The sequence below is a fragment of the Staurois parvus genome, unplaced genomic scaffold, assembly GCF_062004578.1.
Source record: "Staurois parvus isolate SC_StPar_1 unplaced genomic scaffold, SC_StPar_1.0 ptg000202l, whole genome shotgun sequence".
Taxonomy (NCBI): domain Eukaryota; kingdom Metazoa; phylum Chordata; class Amphibia; order Anura; family Ranidae; genus Staurois; species Staurois parvus.
Window position 1 is genome coordinate 7,687,641 of NW_028317998.1, and position 22,186 is coordinate 7,709,826.

The following is a 22,186-nucleotide window of genomic DNA, read 5'->3' on the forward strand; positions in this document are numbered from 1 at the left end:
GATTGTGCCCAAATTGTGTTGTATGTGTGCTGTATATTGTTGTATAATTGTCCAGTGTATGTTCTGTCCAAAAGTCTGTATGTAAGAGGTTAGAGGCAATTTTGAGGCTAGAGTCTGCTACCATGTGCTTCCCTGTGGGGGGTAATTCTAGTATCTGCCATGTGCTCCTCTGTGGGGGGTCATCTTCTTGACTAACCACATGGACTCCTTTTGTTTGGTGGCCATTTTGTTAATGACCATGTGCTTTCCCTGTTGGTGGCCATTTTGTTGACTACCATATGTGCAGTAATCTCTATGCAATGTGTATGCAGCTTCCTATATGCATTTGACCCATTTTGTGTTTTTAATCCAAATTTTTTACAGTTTAAGTTGTTTGCTTTTAGCTTTAAATTTGCGTATTGCCAGCCAATTTAAAGTGTGTTAAGCGAGTTTTCCCTTCACGTGTTCCACATTTAGTGAGCGCAGTGAAGTCTGGGTTTTTGCACATAGATTTCTTGTATAGTGATTATGTTTTTCTTGTGTTTTTCCTGTTAAAAGTAGTTCCTTATTGTAAAGCGGGTTTGTTTTAAGCTGCTGTGTCGCGTGTTTCACGTCCAGCAGACTTTTTGTGTAAACGGTTCTAGGTGGTTGCAGTGAAGATTGCGTGTGTAGCGCAGATCGTTTAGCGGTGCTGATAGGAGTGATTTTTGCGTCAGCAACAAGGTTACTTTTGGCGCAGTTCTTCGGTTTACCTCTGTGTAATTGTTTTACTGTGAAACGTCCCGTGTTTTTCATAAGGATCCACTTTGTCCTTTTTAACAGTTTTTCAGGTTGAAAAAGGGTTTTTCTGTGTGTATTAGGAAAGTTTTTTCTTTACACAAATTTCCTAAAGGTCAATTAGCAGGTTTCTGGCCAACCAGTGGCCCCTAAGTAACATCCAAGAACCCCTCTTTTTGTTTTGACTTGTGTTAGCTACTGTGTGCAGGGAGAGAAAAGCCACTTTCATCATTGTGCGGTGTGGCCTGCCAAACACAGTGGGTGATGAGAGCCACATAAATTACGCTGTGTGAGTGGGCGGTCCAGGGAAATCCTGGTTACCACAAACACTTCGGGTGGTCAGGATCACATAAATTGCGCTGTGGGAGTGGGAGGTGTGCTCTCAGTCTGACCGCCACTTGATGCGCTTCGGGTGATCGATAAGTATCACATAAATTACGCTGTGCTGGGAAAGTGGTGGAATCAGGCCTCTCGGTAGGATCCCACCGAGTGCTCCAGGGGGTAAACAGGTACCCGGACGCGGGATATATACCAGTGACTAGTCACGATGGGCAGTAATCAGTCCATGAAGAGAGAGGGGGAACCAGCCCTCTTCAGGGTAAGGACAGCTGCACAACTGATGAAGGTGAGTTTGGGGGGGAAGTCTACAGAACCCCTCAAAACGTGGAATAAATGGTCGAAGGGTACCAGATGGGAAATTCCCCGGGAAGGTACATTTGACGCATGGAGGTGGGAAAAATTCATCTCTGAATTTGAACCACGGATGCAGGCGTCAGAACTAGAGATCGCACAGCTATGGCTTCACAGGTCAATCCAATTAGGGAAGCAGGGCATACATAAACTGGTGTCTGTCCGGAAGAACCAGGTGATGTATACCTGGCCTCCAGAGGGAATAAAACAGGAGGATCCAGTGTCAGAGGTGGAGGAAGCTCTTTCAGGGCTGACTCTACTAAGGCAGGCAGGATCAGGGTCTGCTGGGGTTCCCAAACAACCAACAGTGGCTGAGAGAAGTATAACTGCACCTGTCTCTCCTGTTAGTGACGTCACTCTTGACGTACCTTCCGTGTCTTCTGTATCTATGCCTCAGCCTCTACCTCTACCTCTCCCTTCTCCCTGCTTCACCCCAGCTCCTTCTGTTTCCAACTATGAAGCCTTCTCAACAACCGATTTGCAGACTATCTGTGAATCAAGGGGAATAGACACCCGGTTAAGAAACAGGGCGGATTGCATCAAAGCGCTACGAGCCACTGATCAGACCCCTGCCCCCCAGCTATACCCTGATCTGAGGGACCTCAAACCTGAAGGTGCAGTAAGCGAGGTGGTTAATCTAAGCCCACCGATGATGCTGGGTCAGCCCTTGCACTCTTCCCGGACCGAGGCCTATCCAGTCAGGGTGCAGCAATTTGAAGGTCCTCCCAATGCACAGGGGGAACGGACTTTAGGAGAACGGGTAGTTTGGCATGTCCCCTTCACCCCGGCAGAGATCCGCACTATTCTGGCTGAGCTCCCGGACTATCGAGTCAATCCGAGAGGATTTGCTCGAATGTTTGGACAAAACCAGTTCAGCTATGGTATGAGCGGGTCAGATTGTGCACAGATTCTACGGGCAAAGGTGGGCATGGAAGTGGCCAGTACAGTGATTGCAGGGTGCTCTATAACCACGCATGAGGAGATGACTTCAGGGGGCAAAGAGTTCTGTACACAGCTAAAGGCAAAGCTTCCAGAAATGTATGGTGCTACCTCTACTACGGACATGATGAAGCTCACCCAGGGTCCTAATGAGGAAAGCGCCTGCTTCTGGCGCCGTCTCAAGCAGACGGCACTGGATGCGGATCTGGAAGTTGGACCTGATGCTCCAACTGAAGGGGTAAAGGTGACCGCGACGCACATTCTGTTGCGGGCCAAATTTTTGGAAGGCATCGATACTAAAATTCGGGAAAGGCTGGTTCTGGCCCGACCCGAATATAATGAGATGTCTATCCCTGCTATCCTTTCCACTCTTGCGGCAATAGAGAGGGAAATGGATAGAAGAAAACAAGACAAGGCCAAAGTTCTTATGTCCCAGACCCCACACGAAAAACCAAGGGATCTGGGTCACAGGAAGGATAGGCCCCCACCCAGGTGCTTCCAGTGCCACCAAATGGGGCACATGAGGAGGAGCTGTCCCCAATTACCTAAAGGTCGGTGGCAGTTCATTCCTGATGAGTCCTCCGCCCCTATGACCACCATGGTAAGTAACTCCTATGAATTCTCATAGGAAGTTGACAAATCGGTGTCGGCCAAGATCCATCTTTTTCTAGAGGAATTAAAATATCCCCTCCCTTGCCTCACCGACACCGGTGCAGCAAGAACGGTCCTGCGAAAACAGGACATCCAAGGCAAGGTACCCCTCTCCTAACTCCTACTAACCTCTCTATCAAACGATGCACTATTCTTAACCCAGCTTCTCTTCTTCCTGTGTCGGAAGATGAGAAGGGGGGGGAGGACAGCAATGACAGTGCTGAATTTTGCAACACGACTAACAATACTAACACCTCTTCTGCTAACATGTCTTCTTTGTCCACTACTAATCTCTCTTCCAAAGGACACGACTGCATTTCTTTGGTGGAACTGGAGTCAGCGGCGACACACCCCATATCACCCCGAGAGTAGCGGTAAGGTTGAACGTCTTCCGATACCCAAAAACCTTGGCCTGAGTGTCTCCCCATTGCCCCCTATTCCATCCGGAATGCCCCTCGGCAACCACATGGGCTGTCACCCTACGAGGTGTTGTTTGGGGGACCTCCCAAAACAGGGTTGTACTTTCCTCAACAGTTGTCGTCTTTGCATTCACAGCTTACAGGTTATGTGCAATCTCTGCAACGGGAGCTGCAGAAGATACACCATCGGGTTCGCGAATCGCTCCCCGATCCAAATGCAATAACAGGTGTTCTTTCTATTGAGCCAGGTGATTGGGTCGTCCTAAAGAAACATCAAAGAACCGGACTCGAGCCACGGTTCACCGGACCATACCAAGTCCAGCTGACGACACCTACCTCACTCAAACTCGAGGGACGAGACAACTGGGTGCACGCAAGCCACTGCAAGAAGCTTTTCAGCTACACCAGAGAATGAGGGGTGTCATTTTCCTTTTTCTTTTTGTTTGTATGTCATACATGTGTGTGAACGGAGGAAAAGACGGCAGATACCCCAACCTTTTATTTAAAATGCACCTGCGTTTAGCCAGAACCGCCAATAAAACCAACTGTTGGGTATGCTCTAAGCCCCCACCCAGTCATCACATGTCCGCAATGGCCGCTGTTCATGCCCTATATGACATCCGCGTCGGCATGAAAAAGCAAGGGACCCCTGGTCAGCCCCCACGTAGACATTTGTCGGTAGAACTTAATGACACATTTTTAGCAGGTAACATCAGTTTTAGCACCAATATTAGCTCTAGCTCCTGTAGGACCCTCGTCAGTCCATTATGGGTAACTGGGCAGCTAGGCAGCCCTCAGGTGTGCTTTAACATCAGCTTTGGCACAGGTAACAAGTTTGTTGGGACTACCACCTGCGAGGGAGGTATAACTGTCAATCTGACTAACCAGACTTCCCTTCTGAGTAACCACACTGACCGACCAGACCACGTGTGTTGGAAGGATGGATGTGATGTGCAGACTGAGGGAGCAATCCCCCAGTCTGTGCAACTGTTGCTCAGTGCCAGAGGCCGAACGAGGAACTCTTCCTGCTCTGCTCTGACAGGTCCATACTATTTTCTGTGTGGTTCGGCAGCCTATAGAACATTTCCCCAGAACGCGAAAGGTTCGTGTGCCCTCATAAAGCTAGTCCCCGCATCCTATGTAGTGATGGATCATGAAGAGTTGATGGTCCACAAGAAGGTAAGGATGGCAGGGAGAGTTCGCAGAGAGCTGTTCTCTGAGGGCGACCAGGCATGGGCTTGGTTCCCCTCATGGACAGGATGGGTAATAGAACTTATGAAGCGCCTGAACAATTTTTCTGTCATCGTGGATAGTATGTTTAACGAGACCGTAGAGGCTGTCAGAGAAATTGCCCAAGAACAACGGCAGATGGGAATTTTAGTGCTTCAGGAGAAGATGGCCCTTGATTATCTTTTAGCCGCCAAAGGGGGGTTCTGTGAGTTCATCGGAGAGGATTGTTGTACTTGGATAGAAGACACCGATGACAAGGTCCAGGCCCATATGAACAAAGTTAGTGAACTACAGGGAAAAGCTAGAGCTATAGCTAGTGAGGGTTGGAATCCGTTCAAGGGTTTGGGAGGATTGGGAGATTTCCTGTTCTCCATCGGATCTTGGTTGAAGGAAGTGGGAGTGTATATCCTGATGCTTCTCTTTTTCATCTGCCTTTTATATGCCGCGGTGAGATGTTCCTGTTGCCTCATCGACCGTGTAAACCAAGCTCGGGCAGACGACCACATCTCCATGCCCGCTCCTGGGATCCCACTCCAACCACTGATCGGAGGAAGACCTCACCAACCATCCACCTTCTCTACAGATTACGTCCTGGCTTCCCTCTAATTTATCTCTCTGAAGACCACATTCTCCAAGACCTTCAAGCAAGCTTCAAGCCTCATCATGGTTTGTGTCTGCGATTTGGAAAACCGTCTGGGTCGAGACCAGCCTTGTGTGGCCCCGTCTGCAGGGGCAATTTGAGAATCTATTGCTGGATCTCCCCAGACGACCGTGGGATCACAAGCTTTATTCATACCACAAGTCTGTTTGTGGTTTTTGCAAGAGTCTTCCTGTAGTGAAGGTTCCAACGCTCTTGAGGATCATCGCTTCAATCAAGCCTGTTTGCGTCGAGTCTGCGTCGGGTCTTGTTGTTTCAGGTACCCCGTGGAGCTTTATTCTCAGGGACAACTACAGGAACTCTTTGAAGTTTGAGACTACACCCATCAAGCTGAAGAAGATCAAGAAGGGACACGAGAAGAATATGATAAAACAGGAGGAAATGTCATGGAAATTTTGTATTGTTGGTCGAACTTTAAATGTGTCATATATTCGTGTTATTCATATGTCTCTCGTGTGGCTTAATTAAAGCTCTGAAGGCTGCAATTGGGCCATGCGCATGTACAATGTATGTATTACAGTACTCAGCTTGGTAATGGATGAGATGGCAGATCTGCGCTTATAGACCGGCGTGTATACCACCACGGCATTCGATGCGAATGCTGCTGTCAGTAGACCGTGGGCCTGTATCCACATATCAGCAGCATGGTACCACGTGGGCTTCATAACGCAAGGCGCAAGCGGTGTGAACTCCACGTGTAGGCTTATGCATATCTTACAACCCATTACTAATCTGAACTGTATCTTGGATGGATGTGTTTTAATAAAGATCGTATCGGGCCCATCCAGGTACAGACTGATATTTTTAGGAGATGCTTGTGCAGAGAATTTACATACCAATAGAAGCTAGTAGGACAGGAAATATGACCTCAGATGGCTCATGGGGGGGAAGGGGAGGAAGTCTGATGACCTCAGAAGACTCATGGGGGAGGACCAGTGATAGATAATAGGAAAGGCTATGCTCCAATTGGAATGTACATCCTGTGTATAGGCACTCCCCATTGCATTGTTCGGTGGGAGGGGATTGACTTTATTCATGTGGGGGGCATGTGTGTATTTTTAATAAAACAGAGAGCTGGGTCTAAAATCAGCCCTTATGTGGATTGCAACCATCCTGAGAGTGTCGTTTGATCATTCTAGGGTAACGGAGCTCCAATTCTCCCACATCTCAACAGAACCAAAGTATTTGGATGGGCAGGAATCGTGTAGTTTAGCTGCAGTCGTGGTAAGCGAGATTCACACAACTTTATGGGGGATTTCTGCGCATCCAACTGCGAGTACTCACGGTAAGGAGAAATTCGTTAAAGCGAATTTCCAAGACAACTTGCACTTGGTGATGTAAGGCTTGGATGCAGCTTCTTGGCCATGGAAACAGTTGAGACTTCTGTGCATTTTGTGCTTCAGCATGCGCCCTTTGTTATTTTACGTGGCCTACCACTTTGTGGCTGAGTTTTTGTTGTTCCCGGTTGCTTCCACTTTCTTATAATACCACTACTAGTTGACCATGGAATACTTAGAAGCAATTTCATTGAATTGCTGTCATGTGATTGGCTGATTAGCAATTTGTGTTACCAAGCAATTGAACAGGTGTACCTAATAAAGTGGCTGGTGAGTGTATATGCACTTGTATACTATGTATGTACAACTGTTTAAATTCAATATACAGAGTTGAATCTCTTGCTGCCCATGTAAGAACTTTGTGAGGCAGCAGAGAGGATTGTCTTTAAAAGTCACATGGTACACATATGTGTCTATGGGCAGCACAGGTTTCTGTGCTGAGAGAGCACTCGCTCTGTGTTCCTAGCACAGAGACTGATCTGTCAAAGACTTATGATTGGGAACCAAAGGAACTGGATCCTAATCATGTAACCATCGTTATAGCCAATCACAGTGATTAGGTAGATCTTCCCACTCTCTGGCATAATAGCCCAGTTAAAGGTATGCTGGGATGGGTGGGAAGGGGTTAAAATACTTTTTTGGATATTTTAATATATACACATTTATATCCATCTGCAGTGCAGATTTATTTAACTCATACAAACAAAACATGTAATCTGACTAGTGGTGACTAGATGTTTAAAATTTTGTTAATAAATATAGTTTGCAAAGAAATATGTATAGAATTTTTCACAGTATTGAAGCTGAACTGTAAGTAGTAAAAAAAGCAATACATTCATTTATATTAACCTCTTCCCACACATGCGGCCTCTCAGTGGGTGGGCTTTAGCGCTGAGAAGCTGCATATATGTGGCCCTATGTAAACAATTTTCTGTGCTGAAAGAGCATGCCCTGTGTTCTCCCAGCACCATTACTAGCAGGAACCAGAAAGCTCCTGATACATTCTTGTGATCAGGATATTTTCGATCATGTGACTGCTGTCACAGCCAATCACAGCGGTCACATGACCCAAATGTCCACCTCTGCCTCTTGACATTAACAAGCTCTTAAAGGGCCAGGATATGCTTCCAGAAGAGGTTAAATTCAATTTCATTCCCTTGGGAAAGGGAAGGGCAGTAAGTTGAACCAATCAAGTGACCTACATTCATGTGTGCTGACAAGGAACATGCTGATTGCAAACTAGAGCAGAGAGATGACCTCATCAATTTGTTGCTGTCTCTTCACTATTCAATCATAGGCTGGGAGTACTGTAAAGAAGCAACCTAGCTGTGTTGATTAATTGCAGCAGAGTAAAGTCAGGTCACCAGACTAGCTGTGTTATCTGGCAGGGCTGTTTTAACCCCAAGATTGAATGGACAGAAATACAAATCCTTTGCCAGGTATAACAGCTCCCTTACATGTACTTCAATTGTGTATTTAGCATATTGCTTAGAGAGCTTTAATATGCACTGATGAGCATTTACATTAAGCTGACCACATTCACATATTTAGTTAGGTAAAACTGTACAAGTACTATTGTTTTCTATTAAAAACAGGAAGAAAATATGGAAAGATTGTTGCTGTCTATAAGCAACCCAACAAAGATTCTATTCTTAATATTGTTAAATAACCTGAAAGTTAATTACCTTGCTGGTTTTATTGATTTTTCACTGATTAACAATAGGCAATGCATTGTTGTTGAGGGCAAAGTCCAGGATCTCTGAATATTGATTAAGTTATTTAAAGTTTCCAGCTGAATTTGGGAACAATGCATTACAAATGACATACAATACTATACTTTACCTGGCATTTTGCATGTAGATGCAGCGTCAAGAATAATTAAGGTTTGCCTACATCAATCACCAAAGTCAAGCTAGACATGCTATGTTGTGTATCTATATAAACATATTAGTAAATACAATCCTATTACTGGCCTATTTTATCTTCTGACTAATGCATTTTTATCTGTTTAGAATGCTAATCTCACCACCAAACAACCTATCGGGTATACCACTTACAAATAACAATAAATAAAGGAAGTAGGATGTTCTTCTTAACCAGTATATCTACCCTTGCATCCCTCAAAGTGTACACACAATTCATGTACAGAACATACAGCTTATAATATTAACTCTTCAACAAAACAGAAAGACGGAAGCTCCTACAACTATAACACCCATATAACCAATTTAAGGTCTGGAAGCTATACCAGTCTTCTCATTGATACAGTAGTCTAAACCAGGGGCGGACTGACCATTTGGAAACTCGGGCACTGCCCAAGGGCCGGGGTCAGTAGGGGGCCTCATGAGATGCCCCTGGTACCTTTTTCATAGGCTTTTTTGAGTTTGGGCAAGGACACAGGGGCCCCATGATCCCCTATTGCCCGGGGGCCCCATGAGTTGTCAGTCCGCCCCTGGTCTAAACCAACTCTGAGTTATCCTTGTCAGAGCATTCTGTACTGTAAGCAGGGCTTTTTTTCAGCTGGAACTTGGAACTCAGCTCCACCACCTCTGGTTCAGGCCCTCTGCTCCCTTCTCATCACTATCACTTGTAAACACAGATGGCTGGCTTCTGTGTTTATAAGTGACAGCTTGTCTCCCGAAGGCTACCACAGATCTAATCTCCTGAGTGACTCCCACTGACTGCAGGATAGGAACAAGGGAGATGCAGGTGCCTGGGGTGCAATGTGGATGCTGACACCCCCAATGGATGATCTCCCTTCAATTGAGAGAGGAGGAGCCACCTACAGTGTGCATGGAGGTCCTACAGCTGACTGGATGCTTTGGCTTAATACAGCAACAAAAGTAAAACATGTGGAAGATGGTGGAACTTTTAAGAAGGGGAGAAGGGTAGAGGGGGTTTAGACTGTAGAGCTCAGAGCTGATGAGGGGTGAACATGAGAGGTGGATGGGGGATGCAGAGGAAAGCAGCTGTGGAAGAAGGCTGAACTCTGTGTGTAGTGCACCCCTGAACTCTGCACTCTGTACGCAGCACATCCCTGAAATCTGCACTCTATATGTACCCCCAAATTCTGCACACTGTGTGCAACTCCCCCCCCCAGACCTGGTATTAATTGCTTCTTTAATCTTTTCCGCTGTTTATTAAACTTGACCTCACCCACTATTTGATGCAATTTGGAGGGTGTGTGTGTGTATGTGTGTGTGTGTGTGTGGGGGGGGGGGGGTTGAGGAGCCATGGTTGAGTTCCTGCACCTATTTTCTGGAAAAAAAAACCCTGACTATAAGTATTGTCCAAGAACAACTCAGAGGTGGTTTAGACTATTATATCAATGAGAATGCCATTATAGATTTCAGTCAGCAAAGTGTTACCAAAGCTAAATGTATTTTTTATTAAAATAACAAATGTTATACTTACCTGTTCTGTGCAATGGTATTGCACAGAATGGCCCCGAACTTCCTCTGCTGTGGTCCGCCGTCAATGCTCTCTACTCCTCCCCTTCTCCATCTGCCCCATAGCATTGCTATAGAAGTTGCTTGATGTGGGGGCAGATGCAGCAGGTTCGATCCTGAGCTGGGCTGTGTGTAACTAGAAATACACAGTATGGCTTGGCCCCACTCGCTCCTCACTGGGTTTGATTGACAGCAGCAGGAACCAATGGATCTTTTTAGCTATCTATAAGAGGGTAATTCTCCTCAAGTGTAAGGAGCATTCTTCCCACTAACCATCACATTAACGCATCATGAGTTGCAGATATGGTTACTTTTAACAGGGGTTTCCTGAGACTGGAAAGTTATTTCAAGGTTTCCTCAGTGTTGAAAAAGTTGAGAAAGGCTGATTGAAAGGATAACTAAAGGCAAAACTTTCTTTTTTTGGATAGAGTAATGGAGGGTTAGAACCCCTCTTAGTTTTTTTTTGCCATCTGAGATATACATTTACTTCCTGTCGCATTGTCAAAACTGGAAGTGAGAGGAAATCCCAGCAAAAAGGATTAAGGGAATCTCTTGGGGTCCCCCAGGTCACTTGAACTCGTGTCCCCATTGGAATTTTCCCCCTCTATTACTGTTCTAAGTGACTATAGAGGCTTTGTTTATATTTCAGAATTATTCTAATTCTTATTTATTTTTTGATGCTGCCAGAAATCTTCTTGTGCTCTCTGCTTGAGCTGCACTCATATCAGTTACAGTGTTGACAGCTATCTCTCATTCTCTTTATGATATGGAAAAGAGAAGAAACAAAGGTGCTTGTAGTCCAAATCAGAAGAGCTATCTAAGGTGACAATGGTGCAGTAAATACAGTGCAGTGAGTAAGTGTTGTCTCCCTAGGTCTGGAAGTATGTTACTGGCAGGATCACCAAATGAAAATAAAAGGGGAAAAAAAACTAAATGTATTGAAGCAACCACACATATATCATAGTAAATTGTACTTTCAGAAATAGTTGTTTACGTTTGTCATCAATAACAAGAATTGTTTTTTTTTTCTATGTTTATTTCAAAAGTATATGATTTGCCCCCGTTCACATAAATCTATAGGAAATATAGGAAAGGTAAATTAAGGGACCAATTTATAGAATGTGAATCAAATCTTTTTTCTTTTTGCACAAATTATGTTTTCATTTGTTGTATCTTTTTCTAAAAACTCTTAGTTGAATGTTATGCTCTCTTTGAACAGGAATAGAATTATTATTAAGATCAAAATAGGCAGAGCTAATTATGTCACTTCAGATTCTTCGTATTCCAGTTGTGGAACAAAGGGAGGCATTACAAAGCCTTTTAAAGCACCATTACCTTTTATTCCTGTAAGTGCAATACTTTGGTTCATGTTATTCAAATAAATGTATGTTTATTTGTATTATGTATGTATAAATGTGGTATTGACTATGGGATCTTCCCTCTCTTAATGCTGCATGGTTTGGTCTGAGTGCAGGAAGAGAGAAGGATTTATCTGCTTTATGAGGAGATCATTGAATTGGAGGATATTGCACCAGCATAACATTGAAACCCAGGAATCGGAGATTTAACCTGAGCGCTTCTAGACCTGCATTTTATAAAGGGTCAAATAATTGGGGTGATTGCGGTTGTGGAGGAGGAGCATGAGTGGAGTCACTGCCCTGATCACACAAATTTACAGAAAAGTACACGTTCACCAAAGCACCAATTTCACTAGAAACTGTATTGAACTTTTACTGATGTGGAAGGGGCATTATAGTCCCCGTGGATTACTCAGCACCAGGGGTGGACTGAACACTCATGGGGCCCCCGGGCAATAGGGGATCATGGGGCCCCTGTGTCCTTGCCCAAACTCAAAAAAGCCTATGAAAAAGGTACCAGGGGCATCTCATGGGGCCCCCTACTGACCCTGGGCCCTCGGGCAGTGCCCAAGTTTCCAAATGGTCAGTCCACCACTGCTCAGCACTTCAAGTTCTTTTTGGACTTACTTTGAATCAGTACATAGATGTTTTCTTTGTGATATAATTTTATGTATGCATAAGGTTGTTTAAACCATGAGGAAGGTGCATTGTAGCACCACATTGCACATTTGCACATTTTTGTTATAAGTGGACCAGTTTGACACACAGAACTATTTCATTCAACAAAAGGCATCTTTTTATGGATTAATTGTATTTGATACATACATGGAATGCACTAGAGTTTACACTTAGTGGGGGAGGTGTATTGTAGCGCACATTTATTTATAATTTTCTTTTTACTTATTTCTTGGAAGGTAGCACTACACTATTTATTTATTCTTGTTAACAAAATCATAACACCAAAGCCACAAGTTCTCATCAGTTTTGCTGCCATTTGATTTTAGTGCTCCTGTAGTAAATTATGATAATTCTTGAAAAATCGTAGTTTCTTGGTGTGCATTAGAACATCATTGCTTTTCTTTAGGATGTGTCATCAGTCACAGTTCATGTTGATAAATCTCAGGAAGTGATCAAGTTTACCATATGGCAACAGAGTTACAGCGCATTGAGAGTTCAGCTATGTGGAATCATTCCGGCCTACGGTTCATATGATGGTGGTGAGTGTGGTGTACTACAAACCATCACTATATGCTGTTGCACATCTCACCTGATGTCTTTCTATTGTCTCTCAGCTGCACTTTACATTCTCTACTCAGTCTAATTGAAGTAACATTCATATGGGATAACATACATGCCTCAACGATACTTCATGATTTATACCACACAGTATTTAAGTTTTTAAAGAACATGGGACGGTATGAATTCATTTTACCACTGTATAATTCCATGATTTGTTTCCACCGCATCCCACAACTGGATATTTTTTCAACCTACATCTTATTTTTGATGTTCCCTAGCATTGGAAGTTATTACTACATCATGACATGTGCACAGCCACATTTTTTGCATTTTTCAATTAGTCTATATGCATAGATACCATGCTATTGTTCACTGCTATGTTTTACATGGTTAAATACATTTTCATATGAAGAGTTTCAGCACTGCATAAAACCTTATACCAGTCTAAAGTGATTACCACTGAAATGTATTAATGTTGCAATCCGGATTGCTTATTGTTTTTAATATGTGTTCAGTGATTGTATGTGTCACCATCTACGGATATCACCTTTCTTTCCCAATATGGGATTAATAAAAATATGTGATTTTACACGTGAGCTACATTGCTTGGGTTATTATTACCTACTTTGGTAGTCTGTATCTTGCAACTACTTTTTCTGCTATTTAAATTTATTTGGTTTACACCCACACCATTATTAGGTGCATTCTTTGAGCTCATTACTAGGTTACCCCGCCTATATGCTTTGTGGTAAATTTACATTTTTCATTGCTTAATTTTATACACCTGTGGCCATGGAGGTGAGTGGAACACCTGAATCCAATGATTTGGAGGGGTGTCTCAATACTTTTGGCAATATGATATATATATATATATATATATATACATTGTGAGATCTCGCTTCAAATGGTAGATCTTTTCTTTTCAAAAGCACACAGCTACTCGCTTCTTTTTAAGGGCCTTTTTCCCCAATTTTATTTAAAAGAAAAAGTTCCATAAATGCTTCCCACGCAGGGGTATCCACAATCACACAAATTAAACAATATCCAGCCTTCTGGCTCTCTCAGGTACACTGCTTTATGTCTGTCTCCTACAGACTCCTTCCAAAAGGTTGTTTTTGCACACAGCGAACCACTAGCACACAGCTATTCTGACTTCCACCTCTACTAGGTGAAGCCCACCTGACTCCAAGGCAGAGACCTCCTGTCTGCCGGGGTGGAGCCCAGAATCATGGCCTGGCCACCACAAAAAGGCCTGCACACACCTGTGCAATCAGCACGCTGGCTGCTCTGAAAACATGAACCCAGGATTGGAGATTTCATCCCTCCCAAATCTCTTAGAAATCTCCAGGCTACAGGTCCCAAAACAGGCTTTACAAACCAAAGAGGAAACCAATAAACCAGTTTCCTCTGCATTATGAGAACTGCCTGCAGCCCCTCAACCTGTATAGTCGAGAATCCTGGGTCACCACCGTGATTTTCACCGTGGCAGGATACCGCACTGCCACAATATATATATATATATATATATATATATATATATATTAGAGATGGTAGTACACCCAAGGTGAAAATCCCAGTAGATCAGCAGTTTTTAAAATACTCAGACCAGCCCAACAACCACCAACAACCATGCTGCTACATTCAAAGTCATTTAAATCCCCTCTCTTCCCCATTCTGATACTTGGTTTGAGCTTCAGCAAGCCGTCTTCATCACATCTACATGCCAAAATGCATTGAGCTGCTGCCATGTGATTGGCTGATTAGCAATTTGTGTTACCAAGCAATTGAGCAGGTGTACCTAATAAAGTGGCCAGGGGGGCTGGGGTGTGTGTGTGTGTGCACACGCGCTCGCACTATATATTATAAAGTTTTGGAATGTAATACAAATTTGTATTCATATGCAGCATATAAAGATGAAAACTTCACTAATATATTAGTTTGAGGCTATAAAAAATGCAGACATACACTTGCAAGGACTTAACTGTCATCCTGTTAAGCAAGGAGCCTCTACAGGTTGAAAATACATATTCATTACCCCCCAGATCGCTTTCTGTACTTCCGTCAGGGCTATTTCTTTAAGCAAGAAGCGACAGCTCAGAGTTACATTCTGGGCTCTGATTGTCCATGAAAAGGTAATGTTCTAATTGCAGCTAAAGGGTCAATCAGAGCCAAATGAAACTATTACAGCAGTGACCTCAGAATAAAAAAGGTTCATATATAAACCTCATTTCAATCCTCTGGCTAAATAAAGATTATAGGCATCTAACTTATTTTTTAATTGTCATTTTAAAAGCTTTATTTAAGGATCGATAAACCTTTGCTACTTATGTCAGTGACCAAAATCTGCATAGAAAGCCAACATATGCACTGCTAAATAGCTATAGCTACAGTCACAGACAGCGATGTGCATTGGAAGGACTATGGCTGGTGGGTATGAAAGGGGTTGGCTGTGAACAGCATTTTAGCAGAATTGAACATATCAGTGATTTAACCCTGTCATGTCTGTGTGTATGTTTCAGATTTGGTTGGTCTCCCATGCAATGTTCTATAAAATGAATCCCTGTATGTTTCCTTTCCATACTTCCAGGATCCCAGGCAGGCACACAGTGTATAGTGGGAGAGGAGAATGTAGTCAGCAGTCCATAGTTCATCTCTCCTCCTCCTCCTCCTGCTGCTGCTGCTGTCTCCCAGCTCAGCCTCTGTGTCAGCACTAGCGGCAGCAGTGAGAGGAGAGGATGGTGTCTGCTCTCAGCACAGCCAGCTCCATGGACATCTGATGGCAGCTTCCAATGCTTTTGCAGCCGAACCGACGTGCGATCCCACCCCTTTCCCCAGCGAGCGTGGTACAGTCCTCAGTAGCCGTGGATGGTGAACGCCTGCTTGTAGCACCGGAGCCTTAGGAGAACGTCTAGCTGGGCTGGAGGAAGGAGATGATCACCGGCTCACCCTTCTAGAACTGCCATTGTCACCCTGCTGCCATCAACTGCCACTGATGTGACAAAACGAAGGCAATTCAAGGTGGATTTATCGCCTGCGGTCAGGCAAGGGCACCAGTGCTAGGCTATGGCAAGAATCGTACAGAGCCAAGACAATCAGCCTGGGGGATCGGGGCTGCTGAAAGTTCCCACTCAATAGGTAGGTTGCCTGCGTTGTGCCTGGGCTGTGTCTTTAGATGGGAGGTGGACTGGATGGGGAGGACACAGGTAGGCACGTGAGGATAACATGCTCTGCTACTCCTCAATGAAAGGCTGAGATCGCTGGGAATGGATCGTTCAGTAGCCGGGTGTGCGCTGCCGGGATTCAGCACTCTAACAAGTGGACAGCGCACCGCACCGACACTGGCCAGTCTCCGATGGTGTGCAGGGACTACAGTCCAGGGATTGTTCGGATCCTGATTCTTATTACTGTCAGCATTTTCTCTTTGGGATGCATGTACATGGACACACAACATAATAGGTTTGCATAGCTAAATATTTCACATATTTGTCTCTGGTGACAAAAAAATATAAGTAAATCATTTCTGCCTAGTAGAAATACAGCTCTCCTCATTTCTTTTTATTCTTTTTTACCTGTAATGCTTTTACCATTCAGCCTTGCAAGTTAGTTAGCCATAATATATATTGGTTTCGCTGCCTATAGCTTGTTTTGCACAAGTCTAGTATCAAAGTGTCGGTTCTACTGTTTATTAGTGCTAACTGAGGGGGGCTAAATAGCTGAAAAGAGGGAAGCCCATCAGTCGCATTGTCAGGGAGCACAAACTAAAGTTATTGGAAGGAATTGTTTCCAATGTGAAAGGCGAATGGTCCTAGAAAGCTCAGCTTGTATTAGTAACAGTCAAGTCACATCCAATTAAAATGTCAGGGTTTAGGGCACAATGACAAGATTTGGGAAATTGATATTATGGGCGAAGATGGGCGACCCTAACAAAGGTGCACTATAAGATGTTATGTAGTGTTCTGCTTTAAAGAAAATGGTGTAAACAAAATGAATTTGTGAGTAAGCCTTGCTATAACAGAGGAAGGTGTGCTTAATGCTTTCACTACATTGAAGGCCAAAACTACACTGGATGTGACAATCCAATGGCAAGGATATCCCAAAGGAGCAGGTAGCATATCCTTTAACCTAAATACAACTGACTAAATACTTAACCTTGTATATGTCACATATCTTACTTCCTAGTCTGCAGTTGTGTTATGACACTTTTCGTCATGCTGCCTTTGCTTGTTGCACTCACCTTCTGAAAAAAAAAAAAAAAAAAAATATATATATATATATATATATATATATATATATATTACACAATATATACATATATACAAATATATATATGTATATATGTAATATATACAATTGGTCGCAATGATGGTTTAAAGCAAAAGCACTTACTACAATGCATTTATAGTGACTTGGTAAGGCAGCAGTCCCTTCCTTAAGCAATTACTTCAAATGCTATGCTGTGTACTTAGCCAGTTTAAGACTAGGACTCTCATAGAGAATCCTGTGATTATTTTAGTATAGCTTTCCTTGTGGGTAGTAGAAATACGCTAGCATCTGTATGTGCTTCAGCAGTCTTAGTTCATCCCTTGATAGTCAACACACAAAACATCCTCAGTCTCCACTTATTTACTTTCTATGATCAATAGATGCATGGTGTCATTTTTTTGTATACTAGCCTCTTTGAAAGCATTTGTGAAAGTAGGAGCTTTAAGCAAATATACAGACACAAATCATAATGGTTGTCACACCTTTTGCAATCCCCACAAGATGCTTTTTATTATAATGATATAGTCTTTCCCATGATACTGAATATATCTTTCTTCATTAGTCATAAGCCCAATAAAAAGCAGTTTATATAGAAGAAAACATAGAAGGTGTGATTTAAAAAAAAAAAAATAGAGTATATGTACAGTTTGTCCTGAAAGGATTAAATTGAAGCGTGCAAGAGTAGAGTGCTGCCTATACATAGAATTCCTTGTTTATATATTTATTTTGTTCCTTTGCACCAGCTGTGAGCCTGGAAGAGATTAACTACTTCTTGCCCACTAAACGGAATAATGCCCCGAGAAGTCATACACATCACAGTTGACTCAGACTTCTTCTGGCTTAATGAATCAGAATTTCTGCTCAGGCATCCGTGGACTAAAAAAGATAGATACTATACAGGCAGACTAAGTCAATAGCCATTTTATTCTTATCCTAGCTTTCTATAATGCCTAAAATGAGTTAATGTTATGTGTAACACAGGCAGTTATAAAGCCTATTTAGTTTGTTGGATTACAGATCTAGCTGTTACTGAGGTATATATTAGTTCTTATTATCTTTTGGTTGGTAAACAACATACCCATGCCAACAGTTTAATATTTCTTACATTTTGTTAACACTGCCAGTAGGTCACTTTTAGGAGGCCATTTCATCTAAAAAGAATGCTGAGAGTATACAAGGTGCAGAAACTGATAGAAACACATATCTAAAATTCAAGTAACTTCTTTAAACTAATGAGCGAGAGAGAGATCATCTCACCATGACTGTTTTTGCTGCCTTATTAACTAATCCCCGGTATGTCTTCAGTTGTCATTCTGAATATAAAACCCAGCTCTTTTAAAATTCCTAAGCCTTCTCCATACCAAGTATCATTAATTACCATAAAATTTTTCACACATTGCATTGGAGAACTATGTAAATATTTAGACACTCACTTTTTGTACCTGTTCTCCTTTGAAACTAGATAATTATGCAAGGTTTGGCTTTCATAGTCTAACAGTTTGTAATAAATTGCAACATCATTTTTGCCATCCTAATTAATTCTCACATTTTTGACTGATAAACCGATCATGTGCGCTGCTACATTATGTTACTTATTTTGATGTGGATGTAAGAATGCAAACACAGCTTTTATATGTAAAGATACCTAAAATGAGTATTTAGTCTATGACTAAGTGCTTTATGACTTTTATACAAGGTGAGCATGTGTATAGTCAGGAATTAAGGTCAGAAATTTGCCTTCTGACATTCCTAGTTACATTTGGACTTATTTAAACATGCTAAAATCAATGTGCAAATCGCTGTAGCCCATACCAATTAATTGGCAATGAACTTTGAGTTTCCTGTTTGTTGTCATTTGACTAACAATAGAAAATAATTGGTTGTTTTGAGTTCCTACACTTTATAAATTAAAACTATTGCCTGCACTGCATTTTTAATCCCCCCCTACATGTGTTTCAGGTTACTTCAGTTCTGTTGTGCAACATATCTAAAACTTTTCATGCAGACAGTGCAATGAACTTACAATGATGGACATGTATGACTGATCCATATAAATTCAATAATGACATTCTTTATGGCTTAGCTTTCTGCTACAACAAGCACCGTGTCTATAAGGCAGTTAATATAGATATTATCACGCATCCGGATTCTTTTCACCAAATAATCAACACAAATAAGAATGCACTTTTCAAGATATACAGAGACAGCATACCTGGAAATCAATACAGATACTCCAAGCAATTTCCAAATTAGCAGTAATGACAAAATTGTTCATATATACATTACCACTGCAGCGCCATAGGCTGCAGTGCAGATACACGCTGCTGCATCTTCTTATGGAGCAACAGAGTGGAAGTGACAGACTGCTGTGAAAAGAATCCATCCTTCCATCACTGGTCTTAGTTGCGTGAGATTTGCTGCAGCAATACCTTATGACTGGCAGCAACGCTATCAAAGCAGAAGACAGTGTAAAGGTATACAACCAAAAAAAAATGACTCTATGTAATTTCCAAGATATAATAAATTCTAAATACCAATATATAAATACTGCAATCTGCTACTTGGAAAGAAGCAACAGGCAAAATAACTGGTAGAACTAAATAATCTTTGTGTTTGTATGGTAAGTTCTTTTTCGTATATGAAATTACAATCTCATCACAATCTCTACATACCCATCACGAGCTAATATTACTAATACATGTAGTAACATTAAATTGCATATATGTTGTTGTTAAAGGATCAGTCCACCCAAAAATGACATTTTATAGTTGGAGTCAAGATTTGTCTCTGTCTTGGACAGTTTACCAGCAACATTTGCTTGCCACAATTACTGATTTTGTTTCTGTCCATCTGGGAGTTTGAAGAGTCCTCTCCTACATTGTAGCACCTCTTGTTGCATTCTCCATAATATAAAATAAAGAAAAAATCCTGCGGAATGCAAGCAAGCTTGGAAACTGAAGCAAAGACCTTTCAGTTTTGGGTGGACTGACATTTTGAGATGGTGATAAAATGTATAAATTAATCTTCAATAACAGCACCACTAATGTGCAGATCAGACCTTTCAGATCCCTGATATGTTTCATACACTGGGGTAATTAGCGGGAGAAGTCATTAGTTTAGGTAAAGTTAATGAAAATTTGTCTTAAACATCCAAGCATATGCAGAAGACGCTCCAATTTTGTCTCATTCACGTGACTGGATGTTGCCAGTGAGCACAGGTCACTTCTCCAAGGTTGAAAATTATTTAATAAGCCCATTTCCCATCCCATCCACAATTTCACTTTGATAGACAGTGTGACTCACAAGCAAAAGCTCAAAGCCAGGAGAAGGGAGCTCTTTTTGTAAGTAATAGGACATCTGTTTAAGATGTGGATAGGTTAAGCCCTAAGTGATGTATATTTTTAATGAGCCCACATTTCTAAACCTAACACAATAAGGTTAACTCTATTATGGTTCACTTTAGAATTTTTGTCTTATTAGAAGGATTTACTGGTCCAGAAGCTTTAGTAATCTGTATTAAATGAGTTAATGTGGAGGACACACATCTCCTCACGGGTTAAAGTCACAAGGCACAACAGAAATATTTTTTGTTCTTGACAGAGGTGGCATTTTCCTAAAATTATAATTGGATTATATTATGTAGTGCAAATAATAATTGGCAGAGTTCTTTTTGAGATGGGCAGAGTTAGCACACATAAGTTTGGCATATTTGTGAAAATGAGTACATCAATATGTCAAAACAGTTTGATTTTGTTTGCAAAACATGTTTTAAACTAAGAATGTTTAATATTTAAAATGTATGTTTTTTTGTGGGATGCACATATTTTTAAGTGCACAGAATAGATCTGAGAAAGCCTTGAATGTCTGATACACTAACAGAAAACAGAATCCAATTTGTACAGTTTTGGAGAGTATTTCACAATGTCAAAATAATCTGGTTGCAAAGCATAAGTTTTCAGCATGACAATGTAAAAAGCAGCCCACACATGTCAAGCGAGATGCCATCATGCAGTTGTCCTGAAAGAGAAACTGGTTATCTAAATTTGTACTGAATGCAAAATCGCTATTTATTATAAGGCTGGAAGCTAGGCTATGGTTTTGAAACAAGCTGCAGATGGAGCTGCTGCGTGTCTGAAAGAATGTATTAAAGGCTTTGAAAGGAAATGGCTGGGGGTGAATTTCTTATGTTTATTAGACAAAAAGACTAACTTTCTTAAAGGATAAGTTCACCTTTCTATAAAAAAAATAATAAATGCACATTTTTTTGCTGGTAAAAAAAATGTACATTTTTTAATTTTTTGTATTAGGAGGCTGTAAAGCATTGCACCAGTGATCAGCAGATTGCTGGTACTATGCAGGTCTCCTACAGACCCGTCAGTATCTGCTTGCTTGTACATCCCAAACAGGCAAGCCGATACTTCTGACAGGAAAACTCAATGAACTACCACAGCTCTCACAGTGCCATGGTAGTTCATTGAGAACTACAAGCTGTCAGCCACCAAGGTTGTTGGGCCTTGTAGTTCATTCATTCACAGAACACTGTGAATGAATGACGAAGTCATGTGGGTGGAGCCCCTCATGGTCACACTATTTTTAAAAATTGACAGTGAGTACAGGGAACGTCTCCCTGTACTGCTGTCACAGGGAGGGGGGGGGAATCGGGCAACAGCTGCAGTGGTGGGAACATGTTACATGTTCCACTCTAAAAACAGGTGGAACATGTAACATGTTCCCAAAGATGAACTTATCGTTTAAAGGGAATCTGTAATGAAACAAAATATGTGTGTGAAAATCCTCAGATAAATGTCGACCATTTTTTGGGTATCTGCTATGATTTTACAATGCCCCCTCACTCTCACAGGCATTAAAGTGGAAATAACATCCGAAAATGGCTTTATGTCAATTTATCCCTGTGTTGTCTACAGGGGCGGACTGACCATTGCAGCACTCGGGCACTGCCCGAGGGACCGGTGTCAGTAGGGGGCCCCATGAGATGCCCTATGAGAGATAGGCTGTTTTGGGTGTGGTTTGAGTGTGGGCGAAGACACAAGGGCCCCATGATCCCCTATTGCCCGGGGGCCCCATGAGTTGCCAGTCCGCCAATGGTTGTCTAAGTTAAATAGGAACTAAAAAGTGCAAAGGATACCTACCTGTGACCCAGGGCAGTCCTGCTCCTGGCTGTTTTTTGCCTAATGCT

At 42.1% G+C, this 22,186-nt stretch overlaps 1 protein-coding gene across 5 annotated transcripts in view; it reads left to right on the forward strand.

Annotated features, from left to right (window-relative positions):
- The first annotated feature begins 15,376 nt into the window (after nucleotides 1-15,376).
- TENM1 (teneurin transmembrane protein 1) overlaps nucleotides 15,377-22,186 on the forward strand; it is a 947,931-nt gene continuing 941,121 nt past the window's right edge. For 3 of the 5 annotated variants that reach the window (XM_089678298.1, XM_089678300.1, XM_089678302.1), the window contains exon 1: nucleotides 15,378-15,861. The gene's annotated coding sequence lies outside the window, so the exon portion shown is untranslated. Of the gene's footprint in view, nucleotides 15,862-22,186 lie in introns of all 5 variants that reach the window. The other 2 variants (XM_089678299.1, XM_089678303.1) reach the window with 2 other exon arrangements.